We start from the raw sequence: 16100 nt of genomic DNA, 5'->3' as shown, positions 1-16100 counted from the left end.
ACGTCAAACCTTTAGGCGGATGAGCTACAAATGCAAAGACCAAATCGGGCACTTTAGGACCATAATGTTTGTATTAACGTGCTAAGTGACTGTATATAGTGACCAAAATTGATTAGTTTTAATAAAAAGCATCTCCTGGACATAAACGTGCACATTGTTGAAGAAACACCCAAAGATTGTTTTAAATGGTCCTATATGAGCAAACATATTATTATTATGCTACTCTGTTGACTTAGGATGAAAAATTCTCAACATATAGACTCTTTTTCTTTCTCTTTCTCTTTCATTGCTCTCTTTATTAGAGTTGTTGCTTAAAGTGTCAGATGAGTCACACTTCACTTTCCCAAGAGGCTTTGCTGCATGAAGATGCTTTTAGAGAGCTCTGCTCCACAGTGTCCACCATCCTCCTATAAATATTGTATTAAAATGAAACTTCATGGAGGTAGATGGTCCCAAAGGCCTAATGTACAAATATGTGCTTAACTACACAAAAGGAGATTAGGAAAGTGAAAAAAGGATACAAAGAGAAGGCCTGATCTCCGTAAGCATGGTCTATGTACAGCCCACCACAGGTTCTTAATAAATCATGATGAATATAAGGAATGTTGCGCATTTAGAGCGGCTCTGGCTGGGTAAAGGAGAAAAGTGCATCAACCCAGGTCTAAAATCAAAAGGCTCTCTTATGGGTCTTGTCATTAGTTAATCTCGTGGAACCGAAGGTTTGAATAAAGTAGCAGATTCTGGTCAAGAACAGCCCACTTTGACAGTAAGAGCTGTCTTACTGGCATGTGAACTGGTCAATCAGCACTTGATTTGTTTATACGTGCAGTTCAGAGGCTAATTATACTTCAATAATAGACCTGCAAGGACTATATATGCAAGGACTATATATATATATATATATCATTTAAAGCGCTCATTTCATCAACTCTTTCCAGCTTTCCAGTTTTGTGTGTAATACGCATCAGATGGTCAGTGAACAGACTGTGGATGTAGTCTGAAGCTGAGACTAGTCATCATTCAACACTTGAGGTTCTGACATTGAGAGCAAAAATGCAGAAGAAGACTCTTCTGTTAACAATATTTCCACAAACCACCATGCTTGGCTGAAGCACATGCATTGATCAAAACACACTTGACTCACAAAAACCACACACTGTGCAATCACTTCAATGTCAAATACCTATTCAGCCAATCGCTCTGACCTGTAATACGGTCATACCTTTTCTCAAGCCTTGTACTTCAGTTTGATTCCCTCCCTCCATCTCTAGATCTTTTTTTCCCGCCTTGTCTTTCGCCCAACAGGAGAAGAACGGCTGAATTTTATTTCAAAGGGATGGAAAGATTACCTTTATTTCCATTATAAAGTACTTTTGATATGACAGGCATCTTTGAACACAGTGGGAACCTGAAATCTAGTACACTGGCCTTCATTATATTCCTCTCTGTCTCACCTGAACAGCCACAGAACCCTTGTAAAAGATCAGTGAATGGTGGGCATCCTGGATTGACTTGTTTGCTGAATATCAGATTAGATTTGTCTGATGTATTTATAATGGTCTTATTAAAAGTGCTTTTGATGTGTACAATGCAACAACAGCACACAGAGTTATTTTATAGTTTGTGGCCAAAGCATGCAACAACTAGGCCTACACACGGCATATGATTATACATTAAATGCAAGACATGGAAGCATTTTTATTTTTTATTTTTTTTATTTAGAAGGGCTAGATTACTTGCTATTTGTGTGTTTAACAACCAACATAGACAATTATTGAGCAACACAGATTATTGGCTATATTTGGAATGGAACATTGGTGTACTGTGTACTGCATACCGTATTTAATATTCTATTAAAAAAACAGTATGTGAAACAGTACACATTTTGCAATGATAAACAACCATATTATAACCACATTACATTATGATGTCTTCATCATCCCAAAGCAATTAGACTTCAGAACTCACTGCTATTATAAATGAAAACATTGTCATAGTTGAGGAAGTACTGTACAGTATGCATGAGATATTTCCTTCAAAGGTAACAGAGTTAATCGGGGAGGTCACTTCTCATCTATGTATATGGTGTACTGTACATGTGTACTTCTATATGAAACCTCTGACACTGAATAATTAACAGGGTGTTGAAGTCATAAGTATAATGATTGACATCACTGAAATTGGAGTAATTAAGTTCCTTTTCCTGAGAACATCCTGATGTCAAAATCTTGATTAAAGCAATACAAAAAATGAATGTATTTTTTATATTGCATAAAATATATTTATATGCGTGTTCTACTGCATAATTTTAGCTTCGTGCATTATTATTTGTCTGACAGAAATTTTAACACTATCTTATTTGCATTTGTAATGCAAATCAAAATTCTTTCCTTGTTTTAATAGCATATATTTTCCTACATGTCTTGTTAAACAAATTATTAACCACAATCGCTGCTTTTTATTCCATGAGATCTGTACTTGCAGAGATTTCATAATAGGTTTACTACCACTAAAGATAACAAGACCTTTCATTTGCAAGGCCTTTCGGGGCTGTCAACAGCCCATTCAAGAGCCTAAAGCAGTGGCTCTGTTTCAAACAATACATCTTTTTAAAGGTCATTTCAAAGTCGCTTGTCATTTGGTTGAGGCTTTTTCCAGTTTGATTTGTTTATAAAGCGTATTTCATTAAATGTTGTGCACACTGGATAGCAATACTATGAAAACTCTTGGCTGTCAGAGTTGTTGGTCATCAGCGGTAATGAGTCAGTGTTGAGCCTAACAAGCCTGAGCTTTTGGATTGCAAATACAGGCCGCTGTATCCATAATGAGACCTTTGCAATCGTAGATTAAGCAAACATGTCATGTGATTGGACTCATTGCAATTTTAACACCAGATGTTGCTTTGTTTTCTTTGATTTCTGTCAAATATTTAATATAGGGCCTTATTTTCTTGACTGGCATGCACAGACGCACACGGAGCCGGGCTATTTTCATTGGCACGAACTATAAAATTATTTTCTACGTTCGACCGTACTGTGTGTCACTGCCATTTTAATATTGCGTTTAAAGCTTGGCATGTTATTATAAGATGTCCGTATTAATCATTTTATTTTTTTAACATTTTATATACAAAAAAAGTACACTTCCCCTAAAAAAAGAAAAACTTTCCATAATTTTAATTAAAACTTTTCCAAAAAGTATAATGAATTTTTTTCAACAAAAAGAATTAGTTTGAATCAATTTGATTTAGTCATATTGTACAAAGTTGAATTTATTTAGTCTTGTCTCGTCAAAGTAATTTTAATTATGTTGAGTCAGCATATTTATATTTTATATTATTTTATCCTCTTTCCGGCATGTCCAATTCTCATTGCACTCTCAGTTGCTCCCACTTCTGAGACAGTCGGCCTGCGCATCTTATCATGTGGTTTGCTGAGCGCGTTACCGCAGAGACCTAGCGCATGTGGAGGCTCACGCTATTCACCGCGGCATCCACGCACAGCTCACCACACGCCCCACCGAGAGTGAGAACAACCTTATAGTAACCACTAGGAAGGTAACCCACGTGACTCGACTCACCCTAGCAACCAGGCCAATTGGTTGCTTTGGAAGCCTGGCTGGAGTCACTCAGCATACCCTGGATTTGAACTCGCAACTCCAGGGTTGGTTGTCAGCGTCTTTGCTTGCTGATCTACCCAGGCCCTCTAGCATCATTTTTAATATTTTCAGCTTTTTTGCAAAACCTTTGTTGTTAATACCATGTCAAGATGTGTACTTGTAGTCTAAGTAAGAGGAGACAATGCAGTGTGCGTCCTTGACATTCAACACACAACCCATAATTACGGTGACCCAACAACCATAGATTTATGGAAAGATAACACAAAATGATACATAACAGAAAGGGGCAATAAACATAACACCACTGGCGCAATTACGCAATATACAGTAACTATTATACACAATTTTTAGTCATGCCACAGTGCATGTTGAGAACCGGACATAACATAAACATCCTGTTCTGGCCTATGAAAATTATTCATGTTGTCCTATCGCAGATGGATTATGTAAACTTTCACAAATTTATATTGATTGCATGCAATGAAAATTTGTTACTAAATGTTCAACATTAAAATTTTCAAATTGTAACATTAGCTCATTTTGATGATTTAAATTCAAAGCAAAACTTTTTGGAGTGAAGTGTTTTTATCAATAAAAATACTCTTAAAATAATATTACGGGTTCAATAAAAGTTAAGCTCAATCGACAGCATTTGTGGCAGAATGTTGATTACCACATAAATTAATTGTGACTTTTTTTTTTTTTTACCTCGTGTGACCCTGCATACACATGCATGGATGTTGTATTTTGGCTTCGCTATACGTAATGCATAATTTAAATTAATCTAAATCGACTGATCTCAGTTCAGGAGATGGAGTCATATGAAAAAACAACATGGCGCCAATCACAGCGGAGCTTGTCTGTGGGAGAAACAGCAACAAATCTACATCTGGTAAGAAACCTAATTACGTTTTTACACTGAAACCTGTTGGAGTCAAAAGATTAGAGTCTCTAGTTTCATTCGATATGCCATTTTTTAAATTTGAGGAATTTATCGCAAAACACCACGCTGCTAAACACAATGTACACTTTAGCACAAAAGAAATTCTTTATTCACTGTGCATTTTCACATTGAGAATCAATGGGTTTAATCCAAAAGCTTAAAAATGTTGCTTTCAGAGGCTTTATATGGAGTTAGGATGCAAATAAGTTGCATTTCGAACTGTTCCGAGACCAGTGCAGACAGACACCACACTGAAGGTTAAGTCATTCACTAAATAGGAAGCTACGGAGCATCCTATATCTTTCCCATGCAGCTAAGTGCATTCAGTCCTAAAATAAGACCAAAAGTTCAGTTTCAGGCTGCATATTTGGACCACTCAACATGTTTTTTGGATATTTGGACCACTCAACATGTTTTGCAGACATGGGACAATGGTAATCAGTACATTGATTCTGAATTTATAATGTATAATTTCATTTTAGCATGGTTGGCAGTGACTGGTTGATGCTGGCCATCACTTTGAATCAGAATTAATTATGCTAATTTCTGATGTAAATTCTGATGTAATCTGTAACATCTCAAAAACATGAATAACCAACATTCCTGGAAACATAATAAACAATTTGATAAAAAAAAAAAAAACTAAAAAACAAATCTGACTTTCCATAGCTTGGTATTATTTAAAATTTCACAACTTGACTGTCCAATTTGTAGGAAAATTGTTAGCTCTAGAAAAAATAAATAAATAAATAAATAAATTATATATATATATATATATATATATATATATATATATATATATATATATATATATATATATATATATATATATATATATATTGTTTTGCATGTTTATTAGGTAGTACTAATTACAATTTAAAAAGGGAAATGAAAAAATGCACACAGCAGTCATGCTCAGGTCTCAGGAGGTTAAAACAAAAATCTGGGTTACAGTGAGGCGCTTAAAATTGAAATGAACAGGGCCAATCCATAAACATTAAAATACTCACAGTGTGAAATGTATAGCCATAAGACATAAGCAATATGCATGTTAACATGATTATAATGTGATAAAATTGCTCAATAAGCTTTTCTGTGTAAAGTTACACAAATTCGTTGCCATGACGACATAATGCTTTAAACTAAAACTGTAAAACTGACCATTTAAACAACTTTACAGCTGAATAAACAGAAGAATTAGTGCAAGAGCTTTTATAAAATTATATAATATTTCTGCCTCACACAAAATTGACCTCATTAACTTCCATTGTACTGTAAGTGCCTCACTGTAACTTAGATTTTTTGCTTTTTTAAAAGAAAAGGAGGTACGAATCAAAATACATTTTTGTGCTAATCAGCATCATGCCACAAATGCTGTCGATTAACCTTAACTTGTATTAAACCCAGAATATTCCTTTAACCAAATTGTGGAAAACTTGGTGCTAGCCCAAAAAATAGAATTTAGCTGAGCAAACTGCTGTACAAGCCAGTTTGCTACAGCCATCAGCCTTTGTAGTTGTAAACCAGAAACAAATTTATACTCTTCATGGACCCCTTCACATGGACTTACCGCACTAGACAATTTATAAACAGTGCTTTCCTCCCCACCCAGTGCAAATACCTGGTTCAAATTAAGAGACTTTAAGAGTTATGGCTGTCTTTCAATACTTCACATGTGCTGAAAGCTGTCTCTAGCTTTCTTTCTTTTTTTCGCATAGCCCACATTCTCTGAAGCAAAAACACAATTACCTCATATGTAAGGAGCTTACAAAAATGTTGCAAACGAGGGTTATTTAAACATAATAAGTCAAGAAAAATGTCAGGGCGGGATTTGATCAATCTGGAAATGGCAACAAAGGGGGATATTATTCGTTTCACACAGCACTATCTCAGGAATTAAATTCAAACATGTATTAAACACAAGACTGATAGCAAACATATTGATATTACTAAAGTGAGCGACAAGCTTAGAGAGTATATGTGCAAAGTTCTCTATCTATATCTGCTTGTACAAACAATGCAATGACTGCATCAAAGCTTGCTTTGTTTGAATAGGTCAGTATGGCTGGAAGAAAAAGCTAATTCCATATTTCACCTGAAATAATTTTTTTATTAAATTATATATTATTATATATCAAACCTGAGGTGAATTGTGTTGAAGCCTTTTTTACTACCGTAGATGTTTTTCATTCTGTTTTTGACTAAGCCTTTTTATTCTAAATCCATTCAAAGCACATAAAACCATCAGAACATTTTAAATATCAATAAATCAGATGACTCTGGAAGATCGGTGAAGCTGTACGCCCGCTCCAGATATGCAGGTAGCACATGTGGATGGAAGAAAGAAAGAAAGAAATAAAGGATGAGAACAGAGTTTGCAGTTCAGTAGAGTAGAAAGAAACGAATGCACATCTCTATACCTGCCTGGCACGGGCTGTACTGTGTGTGCTGAATGCAAAAGCCAAGAGGACTTTTTTTTTAGCTGGAGTTTGAAAGCATTGGGAACAGCCTGTTACTAAAGGTTGGCACGAGTTTTTCGCCTTTGTTTAATAGGATAACACTGGGAATCATCCAAATATCACATTGAAACTTGAAAGACACATTGCAAATGCAACAGCATATGTGCTGCAAATTTGTCATCATGTGACCTTCACTGTTAAAGATTTTCCCGTCATAAATAGTAAAGAACTGGCAGCAGGGTTGCCAGCATATTACTATATAATTAACGGTGTGTAGCTGTTGCTGAAATTAACAGCTAGATACTGTTTTTACAGCTACAGTATACAACTGTAATTTAGCAGCATATAGCTGTCAAATTACATACTATCTACGGTTGTTGAAATGAACAGCTAAGTTCCCAGCATGCACTGTAACATGAAGAAATTACTTAGATTTTTTACTATTTACTGGTTTATTTTGACGTTGATTTTGTTGCAGTCTAAGTTACTTGTATTTTAATGTTCAGCTTTTACTTTTTTACGTAAAAGTATGTTTGTTAATTGTCACCATTGTTGCATTTTGTATGTCGAGAGTTGAATTCTGTGTGTGTCTTGTCAACTCGTGTTATGCTGTAAGTTCATCAGAAACATCAAACACTCATTTTGTTAATATAATTTTGCTGAAATATAATTTACTGTTTTTGCTTTTATTTTTTTTATGTGTAATGCATCACTATTGCCACATATAGTGCCATTTGCAAGGTAGGATCAGACATTCAGGCTGACCTTAGGTTTTGTCTTCCAGATAGCACAGTTTACTTAAACACAAATTGACTGGCAGGAAGAACATAATATAATAATAAGGAAGTTCCAAGGTGCCAGCTCAAGAGATCACTAATCACCATAATGGTGACTTCAAACAAAACACAACTATTCATAACAAAACAACAACACTAAATAAAACTAAGACTTCTATTATGTCTGCATAAAAACTTTTATAAAGGTTTTTATTTTATTAATTTTTTTTTTTTTTTACTGTTTTATAACAAAGTTTTTACAAAAAAAATAAATTAAAAAAAATCATTTTTTAGGCTTATGGGTATTTCACCATTATAACCCACAATGCAGTGCTATACTGTTATTTTACTGCGTACAGGTTTTTTTTTTTTTTTTTTTTTCAGAACAATATACTGTTCAATCCTGGCAACATCACTTCAAAGGTTGATTTATACTTTTTTTTATTTGACTTCTCATTAGACAGACAAATGGAAGCTGATGTGAAATGATAAAGAACAGAGGAGTTGGTCAGAAACATCATGAACACTAACCATGTGCCACAAACTTTTTTCATGTGGGGTTTTAAAATATACGTTTCAAAATGTCACTAGCTTTCACCAAGATGATATCATGATTTTGAATGTTCATTTTCCCCTAATGCCTTGCAAACAACAGCTATTTACCGTAAAACTAGTCACTTCACAATGAGTCTGCTCTTGATCTCCCAGAATGCAACATTTTTAACAGCAAACTATTGTATTTAGGAATCACTGTAGATTGCTGTAGGAATTTGGTCGTAAATTTACAGCAATTTTTACAGTGTTGTATATTTCTGTAACAAAAATGTACTTGCTGAAAACAAGTTAGTTTCATTTGTTAAATGATAAGAACTGACTTTGTTTGTTCTTACACATTTTCTCATTCATTTCACCTCAATTCAGCAGGTTTAAAATCTTTTAGATTTTCTCTGTCCGATCTCTGAGTCAAAAATGAAAACAAAACCTTAGATTTTTGCATTTTCAGAGGAATATTTCAGTGGTGTTTGCCAGTAAAAAAACTCGCCACAGTGTTAGGGTGTGGTGGTTGCTAGGGTGTTCTGAGAAGTTTTAAGTGTGATGCTATGTGGTTGCTAGAGTGTTCTGGGTGGTTGCTAGGTGGTTACTTACTAGCCCAAGTCAAAAGGGCCCAGTGCTATATGGTTGATAAGGTATTCCGAGTAGTTAAGCGTGTTGCTATTATGGCTGAACGATTTGTAAAAAAAAGTGAATCGAATTGTGATTGTTTAGAAAAATATTGTGACTGTGATTTGAAAAATATGATTACGTTTTTTATTTTTTTTATGTTGGTGTCATTATGATCAAACATAAGTCATGGGTAAACATGCTCTTCTGCCAATAAAAATACTGTTCAAGAAAAGGTGTTCACACGAGTCCTCTTAAAAATAATAATAATAATAATAATAATTATTATTATTATAAGGTATTATTATTATTATTATTATTATTATTATTATTATTACTACTATTGTTGTTTTTGTTATTATACAAAAGTACCATAATTTCTTAACTTACGTGTGGCATTGCTATGTGGTCTGGTCAAACCCTCAAGCCTTTATTTTGGCAGAAAACTGATGGAAGACCATCTGAGTGTCTATTCGTAGAGTTGACAATAGCCTTTTAATGCAGTGAAATGCCCTCATCCATTCTTCTATCCACAAAAAATGCTGTGTTATGGGGTTACTTTAGATTTGCATAGTCACTTTTACTGTCCAAGCGTGTTTGGCATTATGCAATTTGTGAATCTAGAGTGCTTTAAGTAAGGAATAATACACAGTCAGCCGGTTGTTTTTGCTAAATAAATACCGACAGGTTGATCAGGACCGCGATGCGAACTGGATGGGTCTTGTATCACCCTGAAGGGATTTATTTTAAGATCACAACCGGCTAACTGTACATTATCCTGCTTATTACACGTCTACTTGCCAAATAAATAAATAAATGAACATGAAACATTGATTTGCATTGAAATTATGTTATTATGTGAGAAGAAAGAAATCACTAATATGCTGAGTTCCACCTTTGGTTTGCAACAGAGTTCTGTTGGTGTTTAATTTGTAAATAATGATCGTCTGACTGCTGATTATCCAGTTTATTACAAGACTACTCGCCAAATAAATCAATAAATGGACATGAAACATTGATTTAAATTGAAATTATTTAAGAAGTAGGAAAGATGATTTGCAATTCCCGGATGACCGGTCTGATATGACACATCCCTGGATGTGCGTTTTTTATTCAGAAATATCAGACCACTAGATGGCGCCATTGACAATTTATAATTGAGGATTCCAGAGACCTGTGTAATAAATAATTAATAATAATTTTCTTTATTTATCACACATTTGCACGTATACAGTGAAATTCTTTCTTTTTCACATATCCCAGCTAGGCTGGGGTCAGAGTGCAGGGTCAGCCATGATACAGCACCCCTGGAGTAGATAGGGTCAAGGGCCTTGCTCAAGGGCCCAACAGTAGCATCTTGGTGGTGCTGGGGCTTGAACCCCTGACCTTCTGATCAGTAACCCAGAGCCTTAACCGCTGAGCTACCACTGCCCCCTAAATACTGTATAATGCGCTCCTTGTATGTTAGCACACCAAACAGAACTCAGAGCACATCTGTTAACTCTAAGCATGAGAGGGAATTTGTGAATACCAAGCACTGAACCACTCTGAAAACACCGTATTAATGCATGCTCAGAGTATGTGTAATACAATACAGAGAAAAAAGGCTGCACACATACAATAAGCGCAGCGAGCAGTGCGTGCAGACTGTTTATTTATTTATTTATTTGATTAAATCAACCCTTGTTTGATAATCACTCGCGATTACGATTTTATCGATAAATCGTTCAGCCTTAGTTACTATGTGGTTGCTTCGGTGTTCTGGCTGGTTGCTAGGTGGTTACTCTACTAGCCCAAGTCAAAAGAGCCTGCCTCTATATGGTTGCTAAGGTGTTCTGAGTGGTTTTTAGTGTGTTGCTATATGATTGCTGAGGTGTTATGGGTGGTTGCTAGGTGATTACTTACTACCCCAAGTCTGCAGAGCCTGCCCCCAAAGCTTTATGATGTTCTTGTCCCTAGATATCACTCCTTTAATGTAAGTCTATGAATTTTGTGCCCTGTTTTATCATCTGCCATATGAAAATTGTATGTCTGATTGCTTAGAAAAGCAATATAATACTTTTCCTCAACATTCATCATCATTCAGGATGAGTTACACACTACATTTAATACTAATGGTTACAGCTTTGCTACCCAATGTATGAGCAATAGTAATAGTGATGCTTGCCTTAGCAAGCACCTCCAATAAATACATGTCACCATTTCCGCAGATTCGTTCACATTTCAAACTAAACAGAAGCTAATTATTGCCTTAGGACATGAGCTTTGATGCACACCTTTTCCCTCCTTTAATTCCTAGAAGTGATTTTCTTCAGGTCCTGCAGTAAACTAGCCCTCTGGTTCTCAACAGGCTTCCTGATGCTACTGTTACCACAATATGCCACACTGTGCTCATGAATTAACATATAAAGCATTAACGAATGACTTGCTTAAAAAAATCTAGACCCAAAACTTCACATAGCGGGCGGCTAAAAATGCAAGGTTCGTCTGGAAGTTCATAATTTTTACCCCGTTTATAAAATAGCCCTCACAGGATTGTGCTGTACTTTGTTGTTGATTTATCATGAATAGAGACAAGCGAGTCTGTTTGTATTACTTGCTTTATTCCTTGACAGCTTCCAAAATCAACAGGTTAGAAGAAGCTCTCCCCTTTTTGAGGGTTTACACCTTCTTCTAAGAATTCTTTGAACTTCAAAAGTGTTGCATTTGTGTGTTCTGAGGAGTGTCATGTTTATGGGCTACGAGTTATGAAGTTCTAGACTGAAGCATAGCCACTGTTAATTCCCTTTGGCTTTCTGCCCAGTCTTTGTGTAAGAATATGGATGCTATAAGGCCCATATGCACCTTTCATTTCATGTCACTGCGTTTCATGTGAGTGACATGGCTACTGAGTGTAAATAATGCATGCAGTCGTTTTTGCAGCCAAATTGCAGTGATATATACTGACTTTGGCAACTTGTTCTGATTGGCTGAAAGAAAGCTGTGACAGTCCTGTCTGTTGACACCTGTGTTGCAAATCTGACTGGGCTGGAATTTGGCAAATATCCAGTTACAATATGTAAACATGTAGTCGGAGTGAAATCTTTTCTGAAAACAATAGGCACACAGATCTCATACACACAAACAAGGAGATTCAAGTTTATACAAAACAGAAATTCAGCTGAACTCATGCACTAACTGTGAACCCTTCTACTGACAGAAAGAACAATGAAAGGACAATGAAGAACTAAACATGCAGGGATACAATGAAAGCAACCAGAGGAGCAACCAATGTGACACAGTCTGCAAGGTTGGCATGATGAATGGAGACTTTGAAGTCTGAGGGTTTCCTACAACAAAACTTCCCATAGGGAAGAAAAATCACAAATATGATCTCTTTAATATATCAATTGTTCCTGCAAGACAGTAATGTAGAGCAAATTGAGACTTTTGCTGAAGTCTCCTGTAGGTATGTGATGGTATTCGGTAATACGGTATATCACGGTAAATAACATGCACAATATTGTTATCGTGGGCACTTCAAATTACCGTAAATAAGTCTAGATAACATTTTAGCCAAATTGTTTACATTTTTCTGATTGCACAGTAGATTTTTATTTTCCAATCAATGAATCAAGATTCACAACACATAATAACACATGCGCACATTGACATAAACAAAACCAGCATGGACGAGAAGCATTGCTGAAGGAGGAACGCAGCTGACCCTTTATTCGCCTTCTAATAGTGTTTAGTCGGAAGTGTGGAAGTATTCTGGGTTCCAAAAAAATGTAGAGGGGTTGTTGGTCGAAGACGGTTTCCCTTTGTATAAAGCATGTGGCAGAAAAGAGGCAGCAAAACAAGGGAACACCTCCAACATGTTCACTCATCTGTGGGACAATCATCCCGTTCAGCGAGATAAAGATAAGTTATCACAGTTCTGCTAGTTTTTCCAAACTGCTTTTGAAAACTGAGAGACAACACTCTAAAAGACAACTAGCTCTGTGGCAACTAAAGCTGCGTTCACACTGCCAGCTACTTTGTCGCTGCATGTCGCCAGTGGCTGGCGGTTAGGTCGCTAGTGGTGTGTATGGAGAGTCTAAACAGCACTGTTTCTTTACAATTAATATTATTATTAAAATATTAATTAGGGTATTAATATGGTACGTTTATTCACTATATCTGATCATTTATATGGTTTCATTTGTTGTCATACTTGTAACACATTTTCAAAACAAATAATTTAATGGTTAATTTTACAGGCTATTTGATGATTTAAACCTACTTGGAATCCCCACAATCTCAGATACACCTTTCCACGCATCATTTTTCTTAAATATGTCCCAGTACGTGGGCAGAGACATATCATATAACACTGGTAAATTGTTAACAGCAAGGATTAGCCTTTCCTCCATCTTTCCGTCACTGCAGGAGCTGAGAGAGAGAAGGATCATGTGAGCTCTACCATCTTCTCTCATATTGGCTGTCGCTTCCAAAAGTCACTTTTCATTTGCATAAAGTTAAACATTTCTCAACTTTGTCGCGTCGCTGGACACGCCCACATCCGTTCGCCAACGGTCGCAGTCGCTCGTGTCACCGGAAGTCACCAGCTCTCACTGAAAATGAATGAGATGAGGTTGTTTTGTCGCAGCGTGTCGCTGGCAGTGTGAACGCAGCTTAAGACGACAAAGAAAGTGAACTGCTGTTGCCATTTGCAGATAATGTCTAGTTTGCTTTCAAGTGGCCGAAGAGTAGTTAGCTAAAACTCAGCTAGTTACACAGTAAAGTTTGCGTCTTCTAGTAACAACTAAAATGCAGTTGTAATCAGCTAATATTTAGTTTTGTAACGAATAATGGCAATGTGGCACAGTGATGATTTCAATATTAAGTTCAAGTTGGAATGCAACACAATCGTCCATTGCCATACAGTGAATTTGTGAATGTTAAATTTGTAGCAAGCACCTAGCTATATATGAGCAACTATCTTGCTATCCTGAAAAAAAAACAAAAAAACAAAACAAAACATGCATACTATTGTTGTAGCCAATAAGTTGTTCAGTTTTTTTTAATGTTCAGGGTTCTTTTCAAAGTTCTTTGTTATCTGTTAATTTAAAAGGCCAGTTTAGTATTGCAAAAAGTAATTAAACTTGTTATAAAGAGAAGAACAATAAAGTTTGTTTATCTTTCAACCTGTTTTTGTAATGTAATTCAATACCGTGATAATACCATATTCCGTGATAAAAGCTTCAGTGATTATCGTGATGCGATAACGTCACATGCTTAGTCTCCTACTAGATTTTTCTCCTGAGTAGTCAGCCCAGCAATCTCACGTGCCTCCTCTAGTTTCAGAAGAGATCTCAACAATGTCTCAAATTGTGCTCAGATTTGCCCAGATTCCAAATATATTGCCCAGAGACTAAAGTCAAGAGATTTCAGTATGATCTCACACATTTCTTATCAAATTTTTCCAAGACCAATTGATCTGCTCTATACTATCCACATACATTTTTGTACTTGTATACTCTTTCTGTATGACAGCAATGATCTCATTTGTGTCAACTTAACCAACAAGCAATTCCCATGCTGGTCTAGGCTGGTTAGTGCTGATTGGGTGCTGGTCTAGCTGGTGGACCTGCATAGCCGTGTTTCACCAGCAAAACCATGCTGGTGAAGCTAGTTCACCAGCATAGTCTTTCTAGTGAAGCTGGTTACACTAGTTTAAAAACCTGATGGAGACACCAGCACAGCAGCACCCCAGCACCCAAAACACAACATAAGAAGGTGATCAGCAATGCTGGTCTTTTCAGCAAGGTAATCGAATTTCAGAAGAATCATCTGAGATCATATTGATTCTAAAATGAAAGATAGCCTATTAAAGAGCTTAACTGAAATGCCATTCTGTAAACTCTAATGGAGACATGAGATTACAGGGGTCTTTTTATCAGGAGATTTAGGTAAAATTCTTCATTAGTTCTCCATTCAGTCTCATTGCTTTCTTGGAGAAACAAGAGATCTCATTTGTGATTTTCTTACTTATGGGAACTTTAATGCATTAAAAATGTCCTCTGTGGAAGAAAACACAACTTTAATTGATTACTTATAGCTAAATGTTAAACATGTTATGATCTGAATATGGAGCATGGAACAAATTAATGTGCAACAGTGAATGTGTAATATATAGCAAAATATTTTACTGCTTCTATACTCAAACCATAGAGGTTTTGGTTATATTTACAGTCAAGTTTATCATAAATATAGTCATATTTGCTATTTTCATGTTGATGTTCTGTCCCCTTATGTTCATTATATTATGTACTTTTACAAGTACAAGAACCAGTCAGCAGGTAAGTGAAGTAGACTGACAGGTACGTTATGAAGACCATCATTGGTGCAATAGTCACGTTACATTACCTTGCAAATAGAACAAATAGCTCACATATGCTACATACACAAACAATACTCTTGCACCACACAAATGGCACAGCTTGGCCATATGTGCCACACAGACTGTAATTGTTTCTACCAATGCCTCTTGATGCCTTGCCCTCAACCTTGTGTTCTGGGCTCCCTGTCTGCTGTCCACACTCATATGTTTCCTATCGCCAGCGAGGCTGTGGTTCCCTTCTCTGATTCTGCCGGACTGGAAAAACAGAGCTAATATGATGTGATCTGCGGAGCGAGCTTTGATGCAGGACCTTTCGCAAACACCCCCACCCCCCACCGCCATATGGTTTGAATTCGTCTCTTAATTTATTTCCTATAAATGTCTCTTGAATATTCAGGCTGGCCACGTGTGGAGCCGGGGCTGGAAAACAGAAGGCCTCAGAGAGCAGTTTGTGGTGACATGTGATGATTATATTTTCCTTTTATTTGTTTTTATTCATTTCTTGTTGCCATCTATTTGTGCACATATGGTGGGACCAGACAAGGCTTTGAGCTTGGCAATAGCTGGCCTGGATCAAAATAACAAATAAGTGAATCTGGGTGAAGGCAAAGATGTCGGCCATGATACAAAGGTAATATGAATCAGGAATCATTAAAAGGCAATAAGCAGGAGAAGTGGAGGATGATGTCACTGTGATCCATGAGTTGGAGGTCAGGTTTCAGGAGTTTTTAGAGCTTGTTTTAAAGTGGCCAACTCTGGAGCATATGGAAACAAAGCTT

Source organism: Myxocyprinus asiaticus, chromosome 9, assembly GCF_019703515.2.
Source record: "Myxocyprinus asiaticus isolate MX2 ecotype Aquarium Trade chromosome 9, UBuf_Myxa_2, whole genome shotgun sequence".
Lineage (NCBI taxonomy): Eukaryota > Metazoa > Chordata > Actinopteri > Cypriniformes > Catostomidae > Myxocyprinus > Myxocyprinus asiaticus.
The sequence above is the reverse complement of the archived record's forward strand: the minus strand, read 5'-3'. Positions refer to the sequence as shown.